At 48.4% G+C, this 8,576-nt stretch overlaps 1 long non-coding RNA gene across 1 annotated transcript; it reads left to right on the forward strand.

Moving 5' to 3' along the window:
- Positions 1 to 658: 658 nt before the first annotated feature.
- Positions 659 to 4,415, forward strand: LOC103662938. The gene is made up of 2 exons (XR_568603.2): positions 659 to 2,299; positions 3,903 to 4,415. It is a non-coding gene; the product is annotated as an uncharacterized LOC103662938 (long non-coding RNA).
- Positions 4,416 to 8,576: the final 4,161 nt, after the last annotated feature.

Below are 8,576 nucleotides of genomic sequence, written 5' to 3' on the forward strand. Positions count from 1 at the left end.
ACCTAGAGGTTAAAGACAAAGAGTCTGTATTTGTTGACAATTCTTGTGAAAAGGAAAGATAGAATACTGGCCAAATAAGGCTTGTTTAGCTTTATACAAACAGACGGAAGATCAAGTTAAAAATGCAAAGGAGATTACCAATTCTTAATTATAATTATTTAACCAGGTGGGTAGTTTCTCCTAATGAACATTTCCATGAAAACAGAATAACTAATGACAGTCTTAAAGAAGCCTTTGTCTTTCCATGTACTAATGATCACATTTATAAATATGCAGCAAGGCCCCCGTGTACATTGCTAATGATAAGTAATTAAGCACCAGGCGTGGGAAGCCAGTGAAAAGGGTCATGTTAATGCAAGAGAGGAAATTAAAAATGCAATAAAATAAGTTGCCTAGAAAAGATTAAATAAACTTCTGCCTTCTCCTCCTTCCAGAAGGAAAAGAATGGTTTCCCCATTCTCACAGTAGGGCCATTTCACACCATGCGACAGCTGGTTATAAAGTCAGTACAAGTGGTGGGCTAGCTCCACGCCCCATCCCCATTTCCTCCTATGGGTTTGCAGGCAGGGGGTGTGGCTTCACAGGGCACTTCCGGTCACTGGGTGAGAAGATGGACCCCCACAAAAAGGAAGGGGTTGGCCAGTGAGGGATGGGTACCTGCCACTGTCAAGCTAAAATGAACTTCGGTTGTTATTGCTGATATACCGTTTGTTTATTAAACCATTTGGAGCAACCTGGGTTTTTCTCATCTTTCACATGGCCAAGAGGGCAAGATGGGTGCCTCTTCCAGAACAGTAGAATAACCTCTGCCTCTCTTCACATTGGCCGCTTCCCCACCAGACCCCAAGCTCCTGGAAGATGAGACCATGACTCAGGGATAGTAGGCTCTGCACCGGACACTGAGCGCTCGGTAAAGGCTGGCTGGATAAGCGAATGAACGAATGTGCAAAACAGAACATCTCTAAACCAAGCAGCAGCTTGTCAAAGAGTGTTGAACCTCCCTCCCCGACCAACCAGCTCAGCCACTGAAAAACACTTGGGCCCAGTCGAAAGACAGGACACATTTCTCTCTCTCATTCAGGTCCTGAGAAAGGCGCCAGTCCTTTCTTCCGGGGACCATCACCAAAAGGAACAGAATTGTGAGGCTTTAACAAAAACTTAGTCTTTGCAAGAAAAAAAAATCATCGAGCTGGTGTAAGACTCCTGTTGGGTGATTGAACAGGAATCCCGGCATTTCTGTTAAGCATTAAAGACACATAGAATGAGTAAGTGGCCTTCTTGGTGCAAGAAAAGGGACTTGTATTTGGATCTCCAACGCTCTTAAATAAGGGCCAATTTTGATTCTTTCTTTAAAGTGTCTTAGTGAAGCTCTTAAACCACTGAAGATTTTTTTTCTTTCAAACATTTCAAACTCGCCAATTCCCAGTCTCTCAAGGCTTCCACATCCCCTCACTCTGCTTAATCCCTCAGTGAGGGGAATCTCATTTTCTGCCGCTGTGGTCCAGGGTGAACACGAAGGCAACCTTGCTCTGAAGAAAACAGCAGCAAACAAAAATTAAGCCGTGGTTGGATATTTGGGGGAGTGTTTCCTTTTCATTCCCCCCCCCTCTTTTATCTTAAACGAGTTCTAAGAAGCAAGTCATCAGGCAGAAAATCCAAGGCTTGGATCTCCCAGCCCTGTTTTAATATTCCTTCTGAATTCAAATGAACCATTTCCTTTTACATAAAATCTTCGACAAGGCCACACTTCTTTTGTTATCGGAGTGTTGTCATCGGCAAGCCTGCGTGGCTCTCATATAGGCAATTGAGCACGTGACGGCGCGGGCCTAGATTTGCCTCGCAAATCAGGGCTGCCGGGGGACTCCAGGGAGGACGGCCGGCTCCGGGGACACCGAAGGTGCCTCTTCCAGCAACTTCTCCGGCGGGCCCTGGTTTCTCGGGGCCGCCGGGGCTCTCCTCCCCGGGAAGTCCAGCCCGCCGCAGGGCCACTCGGCGAGCGCATCCTGACCCCCAGTGGCCGGCCCCGTCATCGGACCCGCGCCGGTTCCCACTCCCGCGGATCCCGGCCCCCGGGCCCGTTCGCTTTGTTTGGCAATTAGAGCAAACTTCGGTTCTCACAGAATCCGACCGAGTGGAATTTCGCAACGCGAGTTTCACAAGTCAATTCCCTTGAAGCAAAACCGACGGTTTTCCCTGTGGTTTCACTCCACACCTCTGCGTTGGTTGCTGAACTTCCCCCTCGAGTTTCTCTTCCCACACACACCACTCTACTTCAGAGGCAGCCATGGAGACGGTTTCGGTATGTTTCTGGGGGTCCCCGCCTCGTGCCCGCCCCGGTGCTGAGTCGGCGTTTCCGCGACGCCTCGGTGGGAACCGGCGCGTTTCCGAGCGGAGCGCGGCGCCGGCCCCCAGCCCGGAGGGGGCGCTTGTGGCTCCTGTCCGCCCGGAGCCGCCGGCAGCGCACCACCTGGCTCAGGCTGGAGGGCGGGGGAGTGGAACGCGGAGCGGAGTCAGCCCCACGGCCGGGCCGGCCGGTGGTAGGGGTGCCCGACTGAGCAAGTAAAAGTGCAGCACGCCGCGGGTCGTGGTTATACTGAAAAATACTTGTTGTTTATCTGAAGTTCAAATTCAACTCGGGGTTCTCTTATTTTATCCGGCAACCTCACCTCGTTTTGTGGTTTTACAGACCAGCTGCTGACCGGACCCTTGGATGGTCCAGGGGGCCTGGGTGCCCCCTAAGAGTTAGGCAAGAATGTATACACATATGTTTATATTTATATTCTTATCTATAAATACAGCCTTTCAACAGTAGGAAAATAGACTGTGGTCCTGTTAGCTTCTTCTGAGGATCAGACCTCCCCAGGCATTGGCCCATTTCTCAGACTGTTAGCCCTATTCCTCCTCTCCTCCCTCCCCATCTTTCCAGAGGGGAGGTAGGCCCCTGTCCTGAAGGGGGTCCCTTTCTCACAGTCAGCCTTCCAGAGAATCTGCAACCCGTGTCCTTGCCCACAGATGTTGAAACAAAAGTCACAACCAAGGTAACTATTTTTAGGGGGTACCAGATTAAACCGCAGCTGGGTCTTTAAGAGATAGAAGTGCCTATACTCTGAACTGCTGTTCATATCCACTGAAATGTGAAAAAGGTCAAAAACCCAGTTTTGCATTACTGTTATCTGTCGGCCATTAAAAAAAAACAAAAAGGCTATTGCCTTGGGAATACTGTACATATCTGTTACCAACAACTCTGAAAACCACCTCTGCAAGCTTGTCAGTTAAACCAAATGTTAAATGGAAAATATTTGGCGGGATTTAAAATTAGACCCACACACATTACTTACAGATGTTTCCATGAAAAACACTTGAAACTGAACCACACCAAGTAATAAACCCCACAATGGTGTATTTTTTATACCCCAAGTTAATTTTTATTATATAAGTAGCCATATGAAGAAGGTATTGCATACTGCTTAAATTAAATACGGGGGAATGAAATCAGCAGTATCCCTTTACAGCATATGGCCCAGCAAATCAAATTACAAAGCTTTCCACATCTCATTAACTGCAATGAGTACAGTGAGTTTTCTAATAAGTCACATCTTTTTCATGTGAGTGGTGAGCAGTGACTTATTGTAAGAATTCACAGGATGACCCTTGTGCTGAAATTAAGAACTAATCTAAAATGGACAGGGTCATCTGGTCAAGACTGATCATAACATTTCCTCATTATTGTTTTAGTTGGCATTGAAGCATATGTTTTCCTGGTGCCCCAGCTGAAAAATGCCTTTGATAATTTCACTGACAGCAAATAACCCACACACTGCCATTTAATGAGTTCGGGCAGAATTAGCTGACAATAAAGAATATAGTATAAATGTTTTTATTAGAACTGATTTATTTTTTAGCTGCAAAAAAAGAAGAAGAAGAAGAAGAAGAAGAAGAAGAAGAAGCCACATTGAAATGCTGAACTGACTTCTCCCCTTCGAGATGGCCCGGATGGCCTTGGCCATGATGCAGGTGAAAGGCCGAGGTGTATACTGTGAGCCCAGGGCCGGCCAAGACTGTGCCTTTGGGCTGCAAATGGTGAAAAGGCAAATACCAGCTGGAACCCACACTCAGATGTCGGGTTCCTCCTTTACACAACAAGGAAAAAAACACTTCTACAATCGCTCATCATGTGGCCTTTGGTTGAGATGAATTACCAATTTACAACCTCTTGTGTTTGGAGAGAAGCAAACTGTGCTCTTCTGAGGCGAGAATCAGGAACCTAAAATCATTCAAGCCTTCTTGTTTATAAGGCCAGAGTGAGGCCAAAAATCCACTTCCTTCTGTGCTCTAAGCCCTTTCAACGACGAGTTTCTCACCATCTGCACTAATAAATATGGACTGGTGTGTGTATAACCATACACTGAGGAGAAGGGAAGAGTGAAAGGATTTTAAATGGTTGCAAATTGCTCTCCTGCTGAGATAACAGCAGTTTGCATGTGAGCCTCAGTTGTTACACGTTAAGAATGGGCATTTGGCTTCTTTTCACACAGCTGTGAGAGAAGGGGTAGGTTTCTACTAGAGAGAAAAGGGGTCTGTTCTTCGGGAGACAGGCTTGCCAGTGGCATCTTGCCCAGAAGCTCTTTCTTCACAGCTCCAACGGTGGGGACTGGAGACAGGATAGGCAGACCAGTCCCGGTGCTGGGAGGGGAGGGGATCATGAGCACTGGTGAGGTGAGCCCTGACACGGAGGGGGGAGGCCATTCGCCCCAAGCCTCAGCAGAGACCAAAGGTATCAAAATGGAGGCAAGACCAGGAAGTTGTTGTAGCCAGCGTGTAAGAAAGTTATCCTTGAGGCCAAGATAAGTTGCTGGAAGGATCTGGAAGCTTAGGCACACGTGGTCATAGGAAAATCTGCCCGGGGAAGATCTGTCCAGGCAAAAAAAAAATCACCAGTAAGAAAGTAGTGGAGGTTAGCAGGGCCTGGCCGGGAGTGCAGCATAGGAAAATCTCCCAGGGCCCCCTGAGACTCAGCGGTGTCCTCCCAGACAGAAAGAAGGGACTCCCTGTGCACAGCAGAGTGCAGTAAGGAATTATGGGAGCTTCCGAGAGACTGCCTGGCAAACTGGAAAAGTCACAGAAGCAGGAGAACAGCCACATAAAGGAGCACCTCTGAATATCTGTACATCAGGGGCGCACTCTGGTAAATGCTAGGGAGCATAGAAAGACCCTTCGGTCCGAGCCCTTCTAAATACAGCCTCCGACACAATGCCGCCCACTCCCCGGTGGGGTATGGAACCCGAGTCTCCTCGCTCCCCTCTCAGGGGATGAACATGTGAGACGAGAGGGCCCCAGGAAGCAAGGGGGACGCTGAAGCATCACGTCCAAGGGAGGAGACAGACCCTGAGAACTGGAACGGAAGCAAAGGGTCAGCCACTGAGCCCAGGCCGACAGTGGGACTGGGTTTGGAAGACAGGGGCCAGAAAGATCACTAAGGAGAGGAGACACTTGAAAAGCAGCTACGGCTGAGCCCGTAGGAGGAGAAGGAGCTGGTAAGGGTGCCAAGTCTTCCGGGACACCCAAGACAAAATGCTGGGGCAGGGGCCTGCAGGTGTTCAGTACAATCCCTGGTGTTAAATACAGTCCTTCTCCCCCCTCATCCCTGGTGAGCGGGGATCAGTAGTCCCCCCCCCCAAAGCAACTGTTCAGGAGAATGGCACAGGGTTCACCTGTAGCATTCTTCTAGGTCTTCAAAATGAAACCCTCATTAGTCTCCCTCATCTAACGTGGCCTTGCTGTTGTAATTGAACCTGCCAAGCCCTCAGTTACGCAGACCCTAGCTACCTACCTGGAACGGAGACAAGGACAATCCCTGAGTATTGCTAGGTAACAGTAACAAACTAACTAATATTTGCACAACTTCACAGTTTACAAGGTGTTGTCATAACGTTTCTCATTTGCCCGTCATTACCGTGCTACAAAGGAGGCAACGCAGCCGTAGCTAGGAAGTGAAAGAGCAGATCTCAGACCTGAGTCTTCAGATTCCCAGCCTGGTGTCATTTTTTATTACAGCAAATAGCTTTTATGTACTATTAAGATAAAACACAAAAATGGGGGCGCCTGGGTGGCACAGCAGTTAAGCGTCTGCCTTCGGCTCAGGGCGTGATCCCGGCGTTCCGGGATCGAGTCCCACATCGGGCTCCTCCGCTGGGAGGCTGCTTCTTCCTCTCTCACTCCCCCTGCTTGTGTTCCCTCTCTCGCTGGCTGTCTCTATCTCTGTTAAATAAATAAATAAAATCTTTAAAAAAAAAACACACAAAAATGCTCTGGCAGTCTGAGGAAATATCCGTGTTCTGCTCTCGAGAGAACGTATGCAGGGCTTGAGGCAAAGTTCTCCAGAAGAGCCCATCCTCTCCTAACTTCCCTCAGAATGCGTCTAAATCAAAGTGTATCTGATGGGCCGTCTGCCTTTTTTCCTCCCTGGCTGGTACAGACAGGACAGTCTTGCCAAGATGACATCCTTAAGACAGATGATTTCTAGGACACTCCCTGCCCACCTCCTTGGGGGCTGCTTGGTGACTGTGCTTGGACTCAGAGCCATAGTTCCTTTTGTGGTAAAAGAAGAACATAAGAAAACAAATCATGCAAAGACTTGAATGACAGATGAAAGGACCATAATAATGAAACTGCGTGGCTTTTAAAGCAGCGTCAACCAGGGAAACAGCCCAAAGGACCTGCAGCAGAGTTACCAGGCGGTGCCCTCCGTCTGCGCCTCTGCCTTCCTCCCCCCACTTCTTCCTCTGTTTCTCCGTCTCCCTATTGATGATGCTCTGCTCAAAGGCGCTTTCTACAGACAATAGGAAACTCCCTCCTCTCTGCATGCTCGCCCCCAGCTTTGGCTGGTGAGCAGGGCCCAGCTTAAAGAGGGTCCTTGTGGAGAAAGGCTCCAGATGAATCTTAAAGGTTAGTTGTGCAAGTAGATTATAAAAACTCTGCTCCGTGTAGGAAGCTTCGGAGGCCTTGTCCTCTACCATAGTTTCCGGAACTTGGTATTAGACCCTCCCTATCCATTTACCCAAAGCAGCCAGCCAAGCATAGTACAGAATACCCAAGGCACTCTTACGCAGATAATGGACACAGGCATTATGTTAATGAATAGGAAAACAGTTTAAACCTGGGAAAACATTCCTCCTCTTCCTCCTTTGCTCCTTTCCCTGACCTCCCAAATGCTACCATTTGGCCCTGCACTATTTCTTGAAGCCAGCCTTCCTTCATTCCCGCCAACCGTGGCTTCTGACGGTCCCCCCCTTCTCCTTCCCGGCATCTCCAAGCATCTGCCTAAGATACCCCCAAGTGCTGGGAGCATCTCCTTCATGTTTTCTGTGCTTTTCCATTTTCCTTTGAAGTGCCTCTCCCTGAGTCCGGGAAGACTTCGTAGTACCGTATTCCCAGAACCGCAGATTGCCAAAGCCTTGACATGCACGCTGTGTGTGATTGAAACATTCAACAATTATTTACACATTAAGATTCATACAATCTTCGGGGCTGGAAGGGGCACTTGAAGCAGAATTTGTCAGTTTTTGAAACATTTCTCTAGCTTCTGACAACTTTCGTCTGTCATGTGAAGGTTCTGGGCCTTTGTTTCTACGGCTCTAGAAATCGGCAGCTTGCTTCACGTCGCAGAGTTGGAGTTCCAGTACTGAATTCTGGGCCAGAGGTGCAGATCCCTCCCTTCTTAGTCCACATTCTTCATTCCATCCTGCTGTGGCGTGTAAGCATGAGCAGGCTTGCCTGCCCCCACTCTGTTAGAATGCTAATCAATTTGAGACCAAGGAGCAATTCCTATCTTTATACCCTTAGATACTGAACATCGCACTGGCTACTGAACTGCGTTTTCTTGATTGCGAGTGCTCGCACTCTGCCTTACCCCTACCTGCACCCACCCACCACAGACCACCACCCTCCCTTGGTGCGTTGCATGTCCAAGATGCTTGACATATGCTTCTGAATGACTACGTGAAGGAAGCACCTCCCACATTTGGTTATCTCAATGAGCACTGCTTGCCATTTGATTGGAACTAGACTCCCTAATTCTTACGGTAGGTTCACCTGCCGCATGTCCTCCCATGGTCTGGGCTCCACCGCTACGTAGCTGTATCACTCAGCAGTCACACAACCTCGCTTCACCTGCCTCACTCGCATTTCTTCATCTGTAAAATGGGGATAAAATAGTACTTACCTCATAGGGTCACAGCCAGGATTAAATGAGAGAATCCACAAAAAGCCCTGAGAAGAGTGCCTAGCAATACATAGCAAAATGCTCAGTAAAAATTAGCTACTGTTATTTTAAACTTCATCTAGCATAAGCTCCATTACCTATCACTGTGATTCTTTTTTTTTTTTAAAGATTTTATTTATTTATTTGACACAGATAGAGACAGCCAGCGAGAGAAGGAACACAAGCAGGGGGACTGGGAGAGGAAGAAGCAGGCTCATAGCAGAAGAGCCTGATATGGGGCTCCATCCCGTAACGCCAGGATCACGCCCTGAGCCGAAGGCAGACACTCAACCGCTGTGCCACCCAGGCGCCCCTA

Source organism: Ursus maritimus, unplaced genomic scaffold (genome assembly GCF_017311325.1).
Source record: "Ursus maritimus isolate PB19 unplaced genomic scaffold, ASM1731132v1 scaffold_12, whole genome shotgun sequence".
In the NCBI taxonomy this organism is placed as follows: domain Eukaryota; kingdom Metazoa; phylum Chordata; class Mammalia; order Carnivora; family Ursidae; genus Ursus; species Ursus maritimus.